We start from the raw sequence: 18,335 nt of genomic DNA on the forward strand, positions 1-18,335 counted from the left end.
GTGTGTTTATTGTTGAATACAGGCCGCCCCTCGGTCTGACTGTAGAGCCCCCGCCCTGTGACTGACACTGAACTCACCATATGATTTGACAGGAGCTAATCTCAGAGATCCGCCTCCACAGTAAGAAATAAGGGAGCAAATCGCATTGATGAATTATTCACTGAAGAGCAGGATGGAAAAGGCACCTTCAACTCTGTGTGCCTTAGGTGGCTTTAGATCTTTACACTCGGGTTGAGAATGCTGTTCGGCTATTAGAAGAAGCACAGCTAGGTCTGGGGTGGATCTTATGTAAGTATTGGATTGCTCGATCCTACAATATCAGAGAGCAGGGAAGACCCCCCCCCCCCCCCAAGTCTGGGGGCACTCGGTCAGAAATTACATTTTACAATCCACTCGGTACTTTGAAGATAAGAGCAGTGAGTTGCTAAGAGGCTAGCTTACCTCCCTGACGTTTCGTTTTGTGTCTAGTTCTGTAAAGAGAAAAAATGCAATTCGATCGATGCGAGTGAAGCTTTCCATTCTGGAAGAAACCTCAGGAACTTTTAGAGAGAACAGTTAAGTTGCAACTTTTTGTGTTTCAAGAGGAATAGATTTTTAAAGTAAAATAGCCGGCTGATTTCTGCAGACATGTCCCTCTATTTAGTCACTTAGCATTTCATTTTGATATGTTTCTAAATATGTGAAATAATAACATTGAGTTTGCTGAAACAGATGATTAAACGATATCGTGTCTTAAATTGCTTCTAATTGCTATTTTGACGCAACTTTTATGCATCTTATTGGGTTTCATAATTTTTGCGCCTTTGCAGGAACCTTAATATCAGAGAGATTCGATTTTCCCTCTAAACTGAAGCTCCCAACGCTCAGCCCATGATGACTTATCCGAGTGTTACGCATACCTATTGGCGCAAAGCTGTTTGTGTCAGTTAGTTGTTTTAATAGTAACGCTACCTTTTTCATCCATCTCTGCACTGCTAATAATCTAATGGATGCCAGTATTTTAGGTTTTTAAAAAAACACAGCATGAGAGAGAAAAGGGAAGACTGCTGAAAAGGATATGAGAGTTTAGGCAAAGGTGAGAGCGCGGAAATGGAGCTGTGAGGAAGGGGGCGGAATGAGGCAGAGAGCGTGAAAGATTAACGAAGCAGAGAGGAAGAGAGCTGAGCCTGATGAATAAAGCACTGTTAACGAGAAAGAGATGGACAGAGCTGTATCAAAGGAAGGTAGATGGGTGTTGAGCCAAGAGGCAAGGAAAGATGAAGAAATTGAAGTCAAACAGGTAAAATGTGCGTGTATATCGTGTTGGAGAACTGGATCATTAATCAACAGAAATCAAATCTAGTCATTTCTGTGGCCGGGAGGAGAGGTGGGGAGTGGGTGGGGGGTGTTGCCCGTTTTTAATCTATAGGGGTTCTAGTCTATTCTGTACTTGATTGATGAATAGAAGGAATTTATTAAGATTAGAAAGTTATCAGTTTTCATGACGTAAGTGAATAACACTGTCGCTACACAAGGATTCAAGGCAATGAATGTACTAATTACAGCCTTTCATTTCTACATTGATTATTAATGAGCTGGACTTCGATGTTGCTTCACTTCCAGGCACTCAGCAGATCGTGAGAATTAATTAGCAAAGATCAAAACCAAACCAAACCGAACCAGTAAAACAGAAAATCGAGGTGTGAGTGAGCAGCTAATGAGCCGTGCCCAACGAATGAAATGGATTGTGACAGCCAGCCTTCAACCACTTCGCTTGGCACGTTTATGTAAATACATTCTCCTTGTTTAAAAAATACTGCTTATTCAACACCTCCTCGGAAATTCCCAATTATATCCAATGATCTAATTTAAATAAACGTCTAATATAAAATAGAACTAAACGCACCCTGAAGGATGAAATTAGAAGATAATTCTTTGTAAGCTTATTTTAATGTTAATCAAAATCCTGACGATCCTTTTTCCAATTGTTGTTGACTTTTAACTATCATTATGCAGCTCATATATCTTTACTTTCATTAAGGTTTGTCTTAATCTTTTATTCTCTGAGCATAGAAAGCTATTTTCTTTCTTAAACACTTCCTTATTGTTGATCCTCACCTTCTTCTCAATTTCAAAATGACTATTTGATCTTGCCATCCTCAATCTTCTATTAAAGTATGTACTTCTGCATTGATTTTTAGAATATTGTGAGTTAGCTTCTTAACCACTATATGGTAGCAGTTATCCACCTTTTCATTCACAAGTCTTCAGCTTGATGCATGGATACAGTAAGAATTGTGTAACTCTTTTTGTTAGTCCTCAGGAAGGAGTTCCAAAATTGGAATTCAGTTTGATAAACCCTAATGCGTCAATGTAGATGTATCTTAAGCTGTCTCTACAATGTACCATTTGTTGATGTTGGGGGAAAAGATGATTGGTGCATGTAAGCAATTAACATTATAGTTTGTAATGATATTTTAAGTATTTAATAAATACTTTAATATTACATACTCAAAGTCAATCGCAAGTGCAGGGATTGACATGGTAAGAGAATATTTCAGGAATTCAGATGAAGAGACTGGTCCACTGAATTTTCTGTTCATTAAAATTAATCAAATTCACAAGGATCTGAGATTGTCTGGTTAGGAGCATTTTAGGACTTTTTCAAACCTGAAAAATAGCAGCTAATTTGACCAAGTTTTTCTTTTAAAAATCAGAAATCAAGGAGAAGACCTTTGAAGAAGAATTACCCAAATATTGTAATTTTTTTTGTTTTAAAAGGTTCTAAAGATTTGAATAATAAGCATGTTAAAGTAAATAGTTAATTCCTTTCAAGGTTATAACAATTAAAAACTCTAAATTGAAATCGAACTATTTGATATTTGCACTATCTCAATTGAAACATAGAAAATAGAACAGGACTAGGCCATTCAGCCCATCGAGTCCACACCACCATTCATTATGGAAGACACCATTCAGCAAAGTGAGAGAGGAAAAGTCCATGTCATTAAAAGATAGTCATCTCACCTTATCATAGAAGAAATTAGTCATGCACTGTATTTACATCAGCCATTACAGCTTTATTAAATAACTCATGACTGCCACCAACAACTTGTTCACACTGACAAGATGTTGAGCTGGTACTTTGTCCTGTGTCCTACGTATGTAGACAGGAATGCTCTGGTATTATAGTAATCTGAGTTTTTGGGAGGATTATGATTTTCAGGGGTTAAACGACCTTAAGCTTTTCTTTAAAGTTAAGGTTTTCAAAAATACACAGCTTTGGACTGCCTGCTAGCATCTAACGACACAGTATTTACAAGAGTCCTTATGTACGTAAAAAAAAATTGATAGGAGACAAGAATTTTAAGAAGATATCTCTTTCTATTTTGTGGAAATGCACAAAATTTTCTAAGTTGTTACAAGATTGATTTTCATTATTTTTCAGCATTAAACTTTGCTAGATTATAGTTTTATGTGAGGATTGCTAATCTATGGGTTTATCAATTTAGAATCATTTCTCACATTAGAATGAAGGAAATGGTTGTCATCTTGAAAATCTTGGATTTTGAAACCACTTTGCTGAAGCTTAATAGCAATTGGAATTTAATCTGAAATTCTACATTTTTCTAAAGAGAAATGATAATGCGAAAATATTAAATATTAAAGTTTCTCTGGGGCTCAATGATGAAACAAATGGGATTCCCTACTGAGAATAAAAGATAGGAACAAGAAAATTAAACCACCAAATGGGAGTTTTTCCAAAACTTAGTCTTAGTTGAATTTGAAATGTGCACAGTTCACCAAAAGATATCAAACTACTATATCCCAGTGAGAATGAGTAAAATGTCATTGGGAATAGAAATTGGTAGCTTTCTCTAGGCGGTATTTATGTCCTTGCCAATGAACAATAAGAAACTACATGCAATAGCCTAGCTATGACTCAACATTGGACTACGCAGAGGGAAAGGAGAAACTATTGCCAGAGACCCCAATCTTTTTATAGGATCATCTGAAAGCATAAGAGTGGCCTTTGTCGGATGGCACATGTGATATAATGTTGGGTTGCAAGTGTATGTGAAAATGTGATTTGTTATGTATGCAGTGATTAGCGTGCAGAGTGTCTGATGAAGGTGTACTGAAGCATGGGTCTCACAAATCTCAATTTCCCGTCAACAGCACAATGTGAAATGATATATGTAGCAACAGAGAGTGCAATAACTTTTTAAACAAGGCTGAAGCGCTAGTACGGGAAAGAGGGGTTTCTTTGCATGGGGCATTGACACCAGGTCTGACACAGGAAGGTGCTGCACTGATATGATGTGATCTGTGTCCTGCACAAAGGGTAAATGGGGAAGTTTTAAACTCGTTAGTGGGGAAGGGGTACAAATCTACAAGAAATCTGCGCACCTTGACAGCTCTTCTGCGGGAGATGCCAACAGCAGTACCTCCTTATTTTGCCCTGGTGTGAGAGGTGAGAGGGACATAGCATTGCCACTCTCACACTCCACAGGGATGAGGCACTGGGTGAGAATGATGTGGGTATGCCGGCGTTGGACTGGCGTAAACACAGTAAAAAGTCTGACAACACCAGGTTTTAGTCCAACCTATTTATTTGATAATATACTCACAAGCTTTCGGGGTTAGCCCCTTCGTCAGGTGAATGGAGAGTTCTGGCCTCAGACAGAGCATATAAAGCACAGACAGTTTAGAGATTACTGATTAGAATGCGAATCCTTACACCTAACCTGCTGTTCAAGACCTGAAGTGGCTGATAATGTGAGTGGAAGGAGCACTGATCACAGGTTAAAGAGATGTGTATTGTCTCCAGACAGTACAGTAAGTGAGGTTTTGCAAACCCAGGCAAGTCACGGGGGTTACAGATAGTGCAACATGAACCCAAGATCCCTGTTGAGACCGTCTTCTCCGGAGTCTTCAACATATCATTGATGAAGACGAACATCTCGCCAGGGCTATCCCCACACCCCCACTTCTTGCTTTCAGACAACCACACAACCTCAAACAGACCATTGTTCGCAGCAAACTACCCAGCCTTCAGGAGAACAGTGACCACAATTCCACACAACCCTACCACAGCAACCTCTGCAAGACATGCCGGATCATCGACATGGATACCATCATCACACGTGAGAATACCATCCACCAGGTACATGGTAAATACTCTTGCAACTCGGCCAACATTGTCTACCTGATACGTTGCAAGAAAGGATGTCCCGAAGCATGGTACATTGGGGAGACCATGCAGACGCTACGACAACGGATGAATGAACATCGCTCGACAGTCACCAGGCAAGACTGTTCCCTTCCTGTTGGCGAACACTTCAGTGGTCACGGGCATTCAGCCTCTGACCTTCGGGTAAGCATTCTCCAAGGCGGCCTTCACGACACACGACAGCGCAGAGTCGCTGAACAGAGACTGATAGCCAAGTTCTGCACACATGAGGACGGTCTCAACAGGGATCTTGGGTTCATGTCGCACTATCTGTAACCCCCGTGACTTGCCTGGGTTTGCAAAACCTCACTTACTGTACTGTCTGGAGACAATACACATCTCTTTAACCTGTGATCAGTGCTCCTTCCACTCACATTATCAGCCACTTCAGGTCTTGAACAGCAGGTTAGGTGTAAGGATTCGCATTCTAATCAGTAATCTCTAAACTGTCTGTGCTTTATATGCTCTGTCTGAGGCCAGAACTCTCCATTCACCTGACGAAGGGGCTAACCCCGAAAGCTTGTGAGTATATTATCAAATAAATAGGTTGGACTAAAACCTGGTGTTGTCAGACTTTGCACTGGGTGAGTGCAGTGATTTCGTTAGAGTTTAGGAGAATGAGGGGAGATCTCATTGAGACGTATAAGATGATGAATGGGATGGATAGGATAGAGGTGGAGAGACTCTTCCCGCTCAAAAAAGACAGTAGGACAAGGGGGCACAGCCTCAAGATAAAGGGGAGGCGGTTTAGAACGGAGTTGAGGAGGAACTTCTTCACTCAAAGGGTGGTGAATCTCTGGAATTCTCTGCCTATTGAAGTGGTGGAGGCTGCCTCGCTAAATATTTTTAAGAAGCGGGTTGATGGGTTCTTGATAAGAGAGGGGATTAAGGGTTATGGGGAGAGGGCGGGAAAGTGGAACTGAGCCACAACAGATCAGCCATGATCTTATTGAATGACGGGGCAGGCTCGAAGGGCTAGATGGCCTACTCCTGCTCCTATTTCTTATGTTCTTATGTTCTTATTTTCCCTAAGCTTGGTGGCCTGAACAGACCAGGTGGGGTCACTATGGATGAATGAAGTGAAATTTAATGCAAAACATTCAATATAAAAGGGTGACCTATTAACACTGGTGCCTATATTCAATTGTGCCCACTAACTCCAATGGTTTCTTAATTTTACTGACCCTCCCACTATGTCTAGGTGTACCTCAGGATCCACAGCTGACGTTGAGGTGACCTGCCAACTCCCATGCCTGAGATAACTTTGCCTGAGATGACCTTGATGGCCATCCCCTGGGGGCACAGGATCTGGAGGGTTAGGCCTGCTTTCGAACAGCATAGATGTTTGACTACTACTCTCCTCGGTGTTAGGTGCTGGAGATGTGTCATAAACAGGGAGGGGGGTGTCAGGCAGGTTGGATGTGCCTAGGGTTCCCTGACTGGAGGGTCCCAGGCTGTACTCTTGCCAGTCTTCTTCCCTTTGGGTCCCTGGCAGCCGCTGTGCTCCATGGGATGGAGGGGCAGCTGGAATGAGATTCAGAAACACTGCCATCATCTGGCATTGATGCTCATGGATTCCCATCAGTGCCTGCACCAGGGAGCTCACATACTGAGCCATGGTGCGGACATCTCCTTCCATGGAGTGCACATCCTGCACCAAGATCTCCAGTGCAGATGCCAACTTTGCAACATTAGCCTCAGTGTGCTGCAGTGACGGCACCATCTCCTTGGATAGAGTGCAATGGGATTCCCCCAATCAGGTTTGCATTCCAAGGAGGGCTGCTGTCATTCCTTTCTAATATTTGCGTCTCTGCACCTCCAGCAATTATGGGATGACTGGGCCAAGGGGCACATCATTGGCATGGGGCTCAGTAGAGTCCTGGTTTCGGACATCTCTACATGTGCCAGTTCTGTAGAACATCCCTGCCTCCGCCTGCTGTAGATCTTCAGCTATGAAGTGATCACCAGTGAGTTACCCAGAAGCCTGCCTACTTAAGTAAAGTTAAAGTTTATTTATTAGTCGCAAGTAAGGTTTACATTAACACTGCAATTAAGTTACTGTGAAATTTATTGAACCCACTGGGGAACTGGTGCCGGGTACAGGTGACAGCTGTGTCACCTCTTCAATGGTGGGGCTGGAGAAGACCCCCTCTGAACTACAGGAGCTGCACCCCCGACACCTGTTGTGGTTGCGTTTGTCTTGCAATAATATGGTTAGGGAAAGTATGAATGGCAGTGTGGACATTTAAGATGGTGATGAGGTGTGGCAGGAGTGGAGCTTGACTGATAACTAGAGTGTGAAGAGATTAGCAGCTACTGGAGGAACATGGTTATTGTGTGTGTGTGTGTGTGTGTGTGTGTGGGGGGGGGGGGGGGGGGGGGGGTGCAGTGGGGGGGGGGGGGGGGGGGTTGGTGCGGGAGGAAGTTGGGGGCACCTGGTGCCTGGTGTTAGCAAAAGCCAAGGTGACTGAGTGTGAGAAAGGTTGGGGGTGCAAGGAGTATGTGAAGAAGTCCTGAGGGAGGTTGGAAGTGATTCGTTTACTCTGGTTGAGCAAAGATCATTCATCTCCTTCCACGCTGCTGTACTTGCACTGATGTAGAGATGCCAGCGTTGGACTGGGGTAAACGCATTAAGAAGTCTCACAACATCAGGTTAAAGACCAACCAGTTTATTTGACAGTAATCCCACAAGCTTTTGGAAACGCTGTTCCTTCATCAGGTCTGTGAAAGGTCACACACACACCTGATGAAGGAACAGCATTTCCAAAAGCTTGTGGGATTACTATCAAATAAACTGGTTGGTCTTTAACCTGGTGTTGTGAGACTTCTTACTGTACTTGCACTGACCAGGGCTGCCACTGCATCCCAAACAGAGGTGGTGACCCTGCTGGAAGGTTGTCTCCTGGAGCAGGCATTGAGTGTATCTTGCCTCTGCTCCACTCCATCCACCAACCTGGTGGGGTCCCCTCCAAAAAGCAGTTGTTGTCGAACAACTGCTGTGAAGCCATTTATATGGAGTTTCCCAGTGCTTGCAGCAGTTTAAAATTTAAAATTTGTTTATTAGTCACAAGTAAGGCTTTCGTTAACATTGCAATGAAGTTACTATGAAAATCCCCTAGTTTCCACAGTCTGGCACCTGTGCACCTAACCAGCATGTCTTTCGGAATGTGGGAGGAAACTGGAGTACCCAGAGGAAGCCCACACAGACACAGGGAGAACGTGCAAACTCCACACAGACAGTGATCCAAGCCAGAAATCAAACCCAGGTCCCCGGTGCTGTGAAGCAGCGGTGCTAACCATTGTGCTACCATGCTGCCCCCAAGTCATTGGAGGGAGGGTGGATCAGAAGAACATGCCAATAGAGTATTGTGGAACTCGTGGGCATAAAAATTAATAAGGCATAAGATTCGGCCCCGAAACATGCCAGTGCTGTCAGTGAGGAACACGCCATTTTTCATGCATTAATCAACACTGCCATTTTTTGGTAAGTTTTCACCCAACATGTTTGCAACATAACATTGGGAGGGGGAAGCAGACATGACTACGGCAAAATGTAATCAGAAATTAAACATTGCAGCATTTAATATATTTAGAAAATGTAGAGAGGGAAATGGACTAACTCCATTTAATCAGAATATAATGGTAGTAGAAAAATGAGACAAAGCTATCAGCAAGACAAAAATTGATTCATATGGATAGATAAAAGTTAATAAAAGATTAATGATACTACTAGTTGTAGTTCACAGACCATCTAATAGGAAAAGGGAGGTGGAAGAAACATTACGCGGACCAAGTAGAGAATTGAGAATAATAATCATAGCGGATCTCATCTACCATGATAATAATAGGACAGAAGAGGCAGATAAATGGGATGAGAAAACAAAGTTTCTGTACTAACTCTATATGTAAAAAAGCCCAACAAGGACAATTCACTATTGGATTTAATAGTTGGGAAGGATCCAGAGTAAATAAGAGAAATAAAAGTTGAACATTGAAGTAATAGTGACGATAATGTACGAGGCATTAAGATGAAAATATAGAAGAATATAAGTATGATGAAAATCAAGTTTATAGATCAGAGAAAACTTGATTTTGATGGGCTGAGAATAGAACTTGAAAAAACAAAATGGGCAGTTAATGTGCAACAATGTACAACAACAATAGGAACCATTTAAAACTGTGTTCAATAGAACACAGGGAACTACAATCCACTAAAATGAAAGAAAAATCTAAACACTAGTGGGATTCCATAGATGAATAAAAACATAAGAGGTTAGGAAAGAGGCTTATATTTAGTAAGGCTGGTAGAAGTAGGGAACACTGGACAACTTGGGATATTGAGGCCCTGGTCAAGAAGAAGGAGGCATATGAGTATAGAAGGTGTAGGAGTAGAGTTAGGAGAGAAATCAGAGGGCAAAAAGGGGACAGATCAACCAAAAGAGAATTCAAAAATCTTCTACAAATATATAAAGAGCAAAAGAGTAACTAGGGAGGAAGTAGGCCCTCTTAAGGATCAACAAAGTCATCTATGTGTGGATCCACAAGAGATGGGTGAGATCTTAAATGGATATTTTTCATCAGTATTTATTGTTGAGAAAGGCATGGATGTTAGAGAACTTGGGGAAATAAATAGAGATAGCTTGAGAAGTGTACATATTACAGAGAAGGAGGTGCTGGAAGTCTTAAAGCATAACAAGGTAGATAAATCCCCAGGACATGATGAAATGTATCACACAATGTTGTGGGTGACGAGGGAGGAAATTGCGGATCACTGAGCTGAAATATTTGAATCATTGATAGTCGGGGTGAGGTGCCTGAAGACTGGAGAGTAGCAAGTGTTGTGCCTTTGTTTAAAAAGGGCTGCAGGGAAAAACCGGGAATTACAGACCTGTGAGTCTCAAATCTATAGTGGGTAAGTTGTTAGAAGGTATTTTGAGAGATAGGATATACAGGCGTTTAGAGACACAAGGACTGATTAGGGACAGTTAGCATGGCTTTGTGAGTGGAAAATCATGTCTCAGAAACTTAAGTTTTTTGAAGGTGTAACCAAGAAGGTAGATGAGGGCAGTGCAGTTGACATTGTCTATATGAACTTTAGCAAAGCCTTTGAAAAGATACTGCATGGTAGTTTGTTGCATAACGTTAAATCTCATGGGATCCAGGTAGCCAATTGGATACAAAATTGGCTTGACGATAGAAGTCATGATGTGGGTATGCCGGCGTTGGACTGGCGTAAACACAGTAAGAAGTCTGACAACACCAGGTTTAAGTCCAACCGATTTATTTGATAATACTCACAAGCTTTCGAGGTTTCCCTCTTCGTCAGGTGAATGGAGAGTTCTGGCCTCAGACAGAGCATATAAAGCACAGACAGTTTAGAGATTACTGATTAGAATGCGAATCCTTACACCTAACCTGCTGTTCAAGACCTGAAGTGGCTGACAATGTGAGTGGAAGGAGCACTGATCACAGGTTACAAAGATGTGTATTGTCTCCAGACAGTACAGTAAGTGAGGTTTTGCAAACCTAGGCAAGTCACGGGGGTTACAGATAGTGCGACATGAACCCAAGATCCCTGTCGAGACCGTCCTCATGTGCGCGGAACTTGGCTATCAGTCTCTGTTCAGCGACTCTGCGCTGTCGTGTGTCGTGAAGGCCGCCTTGGCGAATGCTTACCCGAAGGTCAGAGGCTGAATGCCCGTGACCACTGAAGTGTTCACCAACAGGAAGGGAACAGTCTTGCCTGGTGATTGTCGAGCAATGTTCATTCATCCATTGTCGTAGCGTCTGCATGGTCTCCCCAATGTACCATGCTTCGGGACATCTTTTCTTGTAACGTATCAGGTAGACAATGTTGGCCGAGTTGCAAGAGTATTTAACATGTACCTGGTGGATGGTATTCTCACGTGTGATGATGGTATCCATGTCGATGATCCGGCATGTCTTGCAGAGGTTGCTGTGGCAGGGTTGTGTGGAATTGTGGTCACTGTTCTCCTGAAGACTGGGTAGTTTGCTGCGAACAATGGTCTGTTTGAGGTTGTGTGGTTGTCTGAAAGCAAGAAGTGGGGGTGTGGGGATAGCCGTGGCGAGATGTTCGTCTTCATCAGTGATATGTTGAAGACTCCGGAGAAGATGTCGTAGCTCCTCCGCTCCGGGGAAGTACTGGACGATGAAGGGTACTCTGTCCACTGTGTCCCATGTTTGCCTTCTGAGGAGATCGGTGCGGTTTTTCGCTGTGGCGCATCGAAGACTGTTCCCTTCCTGTTGGCGAACACTTCAGTGGTCACGGGCATTCAGCCTCTGACCTTCGGGTAAGCATTCTCCAAGGCGGCCTTCACGACACACGACAGCGCAGAGTCGCTGAACAGAGACTGATAGCCAAGTTCCGCACACATGAGGACGGTCTCAACAGGGATCTTGGGTTCATGTCGCACTATCTGTAACCCCCGTGACTTGCCTGGGTTTGCAAAACCTCACTTACTGTACTGCGTGGAGACAATACACATCTCTTTAACCTGTGATCAGTGCTCCTTCCACTCACATTGTCAGCCACTTCAGGTCTTGAACAGCAGGTTAGGTGTAAGGATTCGCATTCTAATCAGTAATCTCTAAACTGTCTGTGCTTTATATGCTCTGTCTGAGGCCAGAACTCTCCATTCACCTGACGAAGAGGGAAACCTCGAAAGCTTGTGAGTATTATCAAATGAATCGGTTGGACTAAAACCTGGTGTTGTCAGACTTTTTACTGTGTTGACGACAGAAGACAGAGGATGGTTGTAGAGAGTTGTTTTTCAAACTGGAGGCCTGTCACCAGCAGTATGCCTCAGAGATCGGTGCTGGGTCTACTGTTATTTGTCATTTATATTCATAATTTGGATAAGTATTTATGGGGCATGGTTAGTAAGTTTGCAGATGACACCAGATTGGTAGCATAATGGATAGTGAAGAAGGTTATCTAGGATTATGATGGGATCTTGACCACTTGGGCCAGTGAGCTGATGAATGGCAGATGGAGTTTAATTTAGATAAATGCAAGATGATGCATTTTGGTGATTGAACCAGGGCAGGACTTACTCAGTTAATGGTAGGGAATTGGTGAGAGTAATAGAACAAAGAACAAAGAACAATACAGCACAGGAACAGGCCTTTCAGCCCTCCAAGCCTGCGCTGCTCATGAGCCCAACTAGACCATTCGTTTGTATCCCTCTATTCCCAGTCTGTTCATGTGGCTATCTAGATACGAATAATAGAATAGAACAAAGAGATCTAGGGGTTCATAGCTCCTTGAAAGTGGAGTCACAGGTGGACAAGGTGGCGAAGAAGACATTTGGCATGCTTGATTGCATTGGTCAGAACACTGAATTTAGATGTCTTGTTGAAGTTATAGAAGACATTGGTAAGGCCACACTTGGAATATTGTGTATGGGTCTGGTCACCCTATTATAGAAAGGATATCATTAAACTAGAAAGAGTGCAGAAAAGATTTACTAGCATGCTACTGAGACTTGATCATTTGAGATATAAGCAGAGGTTGGATAGAGTAGAACTTTTTTCCCAGGAATGTAGGAGGCTTACGGGTGATCTTCTAGAAGACTATAAAATAATGAGGGGCATAGACAAGATAGAAAATCAACATCTTTTCTCAAAGATAGGGGAGGTAAACTAGAGGGCATAGGTTTAAGGCGGGAGGTCCAAAGAGGCAATTATTTCACACAGAGGGTGGTTAGTGTCTGGAATGAGCTGCCAGAGGTAGTACTAGAGGTGGGTACAATTTTGACTTTTAAAAAGCATTTAGACAGTTACATGGGTAAGTTGGGTACAGAGGGATATGGGCCAAATGCAGACAATTGGGACTAGCTTAGTGGTTTGAAAAAAAAAGGTGGCATGGACAAGTTGGGCCGAAAGGCCTGTTTCCATGCTATAAACCTCTAGTACATTGGCAGCAAGGAGTGCATGATAAGAGGAAGTCTGATGAGTTTGGGAGAGAAGTAAAAAAAACAATTAAGAAGGAGCTATGAAACTAAGTTACCAAGAAACATTAAAAAAAGGAAGACTGTGATGGGTAAAAGGACCATTAAGAGATAGACAGGATAATATCAAAAGGTAACAATAAAGTAATTATTTCTCTTCAGTATGTATCAAGAAGTTAGAGCAAGTAGACTTTTCACTGATTGCTAAGATGAGCAATGCGATTTGCTTTTCCCATTCTTTCCTGGGATATGGGTATCACTGGTAATGCCAGCATTTGCTGAGCATCCTAATTGCCCTTGAGAAGGTGGCAATGCCTCACCATCATGAACTGCTTAGTCTCCCCAGTGCAGGAATAGCCACAGTGTTGATAGGAAGAGTTCCAGGATTTTGATTCTGCAACAGTTGCCACTGTTGGCTGTTCCTCATTTCAGGGATGAATGATTTCAAGTCAGAATCATGAGTTTCTGCCTTGGATCTTCATGAGACTGAATATGCCAATTCTTGACCCTCAGATCTTTGAGTACTTGGGTGGGATGTCCCACACATTAATCCTGCAGGGCAGGATTTGCTTCATTTTCTTTCCTTCTCTGCTATCTCACTGCCTCATTATTAAGATGTGGATGAAAGGGCGATATAGCTGGATGGACAAGTTTTTGCCATTTTGAACATTTGGAAGCAAACTTCTTCCAGCCATAAACATCAGTGCTGCAGGACTTCAAGAAGAGCTTCAGGATGCCTTTGAAGAATTTTCTTTGTGCTCCCTAAAATGCTGGTTATTTGAGAATTGCAAAAACAAAATCAAGCAGCGAAGACACTTTTTGACCATCTGGATAGTGTATCCAGTCCATCAAAATTGATTTTGCAAGCATTTTGCATGAATGCTTGATGAGCAGGCTTCAAGAAGGACAGTGGTATTTGGTCGATGGTCTTTCCACTAAATCAGGAGCATGCAGTGGAAGCAGTACTTATGGAATTTCCCATGCACTTTTATGTGTTGCTGAAAGACACCCTGCAGTACAAGAGAATGTGACGTCAGGAGGGCTTTTGGCGATGTATGAAGTCCTTGTTGGCAAGCATTCACTGCCATTGTTTGCAGAAGGCTAAGCTGGTACGGCTGATCTGGGATTGGATCTCCTCATCAATGGTAGTTTTTCAAGAGCGGTTGCTGCCAAGATATGGGAAATCTCAATATATTCTACAGTCCCTCCTTCGACAAAAAAACAGAGTGGAATGTTTGACCACACATGGGTTAATGCATGAGTTTAGTTAAGGGCGGCATGGTGACAAAGTGGTCAGCACTGCCATCTTACAGCACCAGGGGCCCAGGTTCAATTCCAGCCTTGGGTGACTCACTGTGTGGGGTTTGCAACGTCTCCCTGTATCAGCATGGGTTTCCTCCAGGTGCTCCAGTTTCCTCCCATAGTCCAAAGATGTGCGGCATAGGTTGCTTGGCCATGGTAAATTTCCCCTTAGTGTCAGAGGATTAGCAGGGTAGATATGTGGGGTTATAGGGATATGACCTGGGTGGGATTGTTGTCGGTGCAGGCTCAGTGGATTGATGTAGGGATTCTATGATTCCAACATTCAAGGACAGGCCAAGATTTTTTCATACAGATTTGAAGACATTCAGAATGGCTTGCAAATTTGGTGCGTGGAATGTCAAAAGCATTGCAATCATCTGCAAACTATAGATCAGAGACTCATAGAATCACTACAGTGCAGTCCATCAAGTCTGCACCAACTCTCCGACTGAACATCCTACCAAGCCCGCCCCTGCCCTATCCTCTTTACCCTTTATCCCATGTATTTACCCCACTAATTCCCCTCAGCTGCACATCTTGGGACACTAAAGGACAACTTAGCTTGGCCAATCTACTTAACTTGCACATCTTTGGACCATGGGAGGAAACTGGAGCATCCAGAGGAAAAACATGCTGACATGGGGAGAACATGCAAACTCCTTACACACAGTCACCCAAGACTGGAATTGAATCTGGATTTCTGGCGCTGTCAGGCAGCAATGCTAACCACTATGCCAATGTGCCAACATGATATCTATAGTGATCAATTTAGCTTTGGCTTGGAGTTGACTGAGCTTATAGACAGTTAAGTCAGAATGGCATTTGACTTGAAGGGGAATGGTATTCCCATGCATCTGTTTACCTTGTCCTTCTTGGTGGTTGAGTGGCTTTGAAAACTGCTCTTGAAGGTAACTCGGCAAGTTGCTGCAATGAATCTTAGATATGGAACACATTGCTGCTACTGCAGAGAATCATAGGATATTACAGTGCAAAAGGGAGGCCATTCAATCCATTGTATCTGCATCGACCACAATCCCACCCAGGCCCTATCCCCATAACCCCATACATTTACCCTAGCTGGTCCCCCTGACACTATGGGGAAATTTAGCATGGTCAATCCACCTAACTGGCACATCTTTGGACTGTGGGAGGAAACTGGAGCACCCAGAGGAAACCCACGCCAACATGGGGAGAACATACAAACTCTGCACGGACAGTGACTCAAGCCGGGAATCAAATCTGGGTCCCTGGGGCTGTGAGACAGCAGAGCTAACCACTGTGCCACCCATGTATGTTGGTGGCGTAGGGAGTGAATGTTTATGATGATGGATAGAATCTTGATGGGGTGGTGGCCTGTTTCCTCCTGGATGGTGTGCAGTTTAAGTGTTGTTGAAGTTGAGCTCATCCAGGCGAGTGGGGAGAATTTCATTACCCTCCTACCTTGTGCCTTGCAGATGGTAGCCAGCAGGTGGGTTACATGCAATATTTATATGATTAGTCCAGTTAAGTTTCTGATCAGCAATACGCCCCAGGATGTTGATACTAAGAATTCAGCAAAGGTAACGCTATTGAATGTCAAGAGAAGCTGTTTAGATTCTTGTTGTAGATGATCATCGTCTGGCACTTGTGTGGCACTGATGTTACTTGTCACTTATCAGCCAAAGCCTGATTGTTGTCCATGTCTTTCTGAATAGGGACAGGGACTGATTCAGAACCTGAGGAGTTGTAAATGGTGCTGAACGTTGGTTTTTTCATGTTTCTGTTGTAGGTTTAAATCTTCAGCTGTATTCTACAGGCAGTTGGTGTATCTGGAAAACATTTGGCTCAAGGGTTGTAATAGCAAGTTAATTATTAATGTCAGCTAGGAATTTGTTGCTCTGATAGAGCTAATGGACTTTTGTGTACACAAAATATTGATTGACAGGATCATGTGATGATGCGGTTTATATGCAGAGGTGGGTCTGTAACAGAGAGAAAGAACTTTTACAGTTTGTTTTGAAGTTGAAGTTGCTGTTGGAGTTCTGTTTGAATGAGAGGCATGTGCCTGAGAACTCACCCACTCTCCACAAAATCTCTGAATGCTTCAAGACGGTACGGCATGTTAGCACAGCAGTTAGCACTGCTGCTTAACATCTCCAGGGTCCTGGGTTTGATTCCCAGCTCAGGTCACTGTGTGTGTGGAGTTTGCAAATTCTCCTCGTGTCTGCGTGGGTTTCCGCCAGGTACTCTGGTTTTCTCCCACAGTCCAAAGATGTGCGGGTTAGGTTGATTGGCCATAGTAAGAAATTGCCCCTTATGCATAGGTTAAAGGGATTAGTGGGTATAATATGTAGGGGATATGGGGGTAGGGCCTGGGTGGGATTGTGTTTGGTGCAGACCTGATGGGCCGAAGGGCCTTTTTCTGCACTGTAGGGTTCTATGATTCTATGAAGACTTTAATACAATTTATAGCAAGTATGCCTGATTTGCTAACTATGTGTTTAAAAATTGTGTTAACCAATGCATGAATGGGCCTGATTTGCAACTGGAACAGTCATAAGCTAGAAAGTAAAATTGTTTCTTTTCATTTTTAAGTATTGGTCAACTGTTAATAGTTATGCTGCTTAATTTGTTCAAGTTACATTAAACTGTGTTATTAAATACAGTTTGTTTGACTATAAAGGATCCATACTTTATTAATGGAATCACCCTGGAAAGAAATATCCTAGCCTCAATCTATGCCAAAAAGGGAAATTGTTGGGATCCATTCTGGCTTCCTAGTGTAACTTGGAGTTCTGGTCCAGTACCCTAGCAGTGAGTATCATCCCTTTGACCTTGTGATGTCAGGAAGGTCCTGGATGAAACAGCTGAAGATGGTTGGGCTGAGGACACTATCCTGAGGAACTCCTGAAGTGATGCCCTGGAACTTAGACGATTGACATCCAACCAAAGACCATAACATCTTCCTTTGTATTAGGTATGACTTGGACCAATGGCGAGTTTTCTCCCGGATTCCTATTGACTCCAGTTTTGCATCTGGAAATGAGAAATACAATAACAAATAATTAACATGGATTTCAAAAAGGAAACATTTGCTTGACTAACCATATTGAATTGTTTTGAGGAGATAATAGCGAGTGTAACATAATAATGCAGGACTGGAAGATCATGCCGGAAAACACGCAGGGGGGAGGCTGGAAAATCCCAGCTTACATTTTTTCTTCTGGGAAAGAACATAACTAGAGGCCATCAATATAAGATAGCCACAAAGAAAAGGAATTCCGTGCTGTGTTGTTGTTTGTTCTTTGAAACTTCTTCACTTAAAGAATTGTAAGAACATAGAATTTGTTACTACAGACACCAGTTGTAGCAAGTAACATTTTATGCATTTTAAAGCATTTTAGAGGAAACTGGACTAGCATATGAGGGAATTTATGGTTACAATAGTAGATTTAGATGAGGAAAGATGGGAGGAAGCTTGAGTGGAACATAAACACTGGCGTGGACTAAATAACCTGTTTCTCTGCTGTAAGAAATGACTCCTCAGAGGCCAGTATCCCATCATCAGATTTCCTTTATATACAAACTGAATTCCAGTCCAGAGTGTTTCAGGTATAAAGTCAGAATTAGAAATACCAGTGGATTTGATATTCCCATATTTCTCTATAGGTGAGGCTCCTTGATTGGGCGGGCAATTATGACCTCAGTCAGGGACATCTTTGGTTGTCCAACCAAATGAACAAAATCTAACTAACTTAGGGACAACTCAAAAGGGGCAGCTCCCTAAAAGGAGGGGAACCACCCAAAACAAAAGACAAAGCAGAAAGGAAACTTAAAGCATCAAATTAAAATGTGATTAAGGGAGTCAGTAA

At 42.8% G+C, this 18,335-nt stretch overlaps 1 protein-coding gene across 3 annotated transcripts in view; it reads left to right on the forward strand.

The window, feature by feature from the left end:
* Positions 1 to 201: 201 nt before the first annotated feature.
* LOC145345562 (neuropeptide Y receptor type 1-like) overlaps positions 202 to 18,335 on the forward strand; it is a 43,127-nt gene continuing 24,993 nt past the window's right edge. The window contains exons 1-2 of one of the 3 annotated variants that reach the window (XM_080193403.1): positions 202 to 288; positions 1,603 to 1,766. The gene's annotated coding sequence lies outside the window, so the exon portion shown is untranslated. Of the gene's footprint in view, positions 289 to 465; positions 555 to 1,228; positions 1,280 to 1,602; positions 1,767 to 18,335 lie in introns of those variants that run through there. The other 2 variants (XM_080193410.1, XM_080193416.1) reach the window with 2 other exon arrangements.

This window comes from Carcharhinus amblyrhynchos, chromosome 1 (genome assembly GCF_965287045.1).
Source record: "Carcharhinus amblyrhynchos chromosome 1, sCarAmb.v2.hapA, whole genome shotgun sequence".
NCBI lineage: Eukaryota > Metazoa > Chordata > Chondrichthyes > Carcharhiniformes > Carcharhinidae > Carcharhinus > Carcharhinus amblyrhynchos.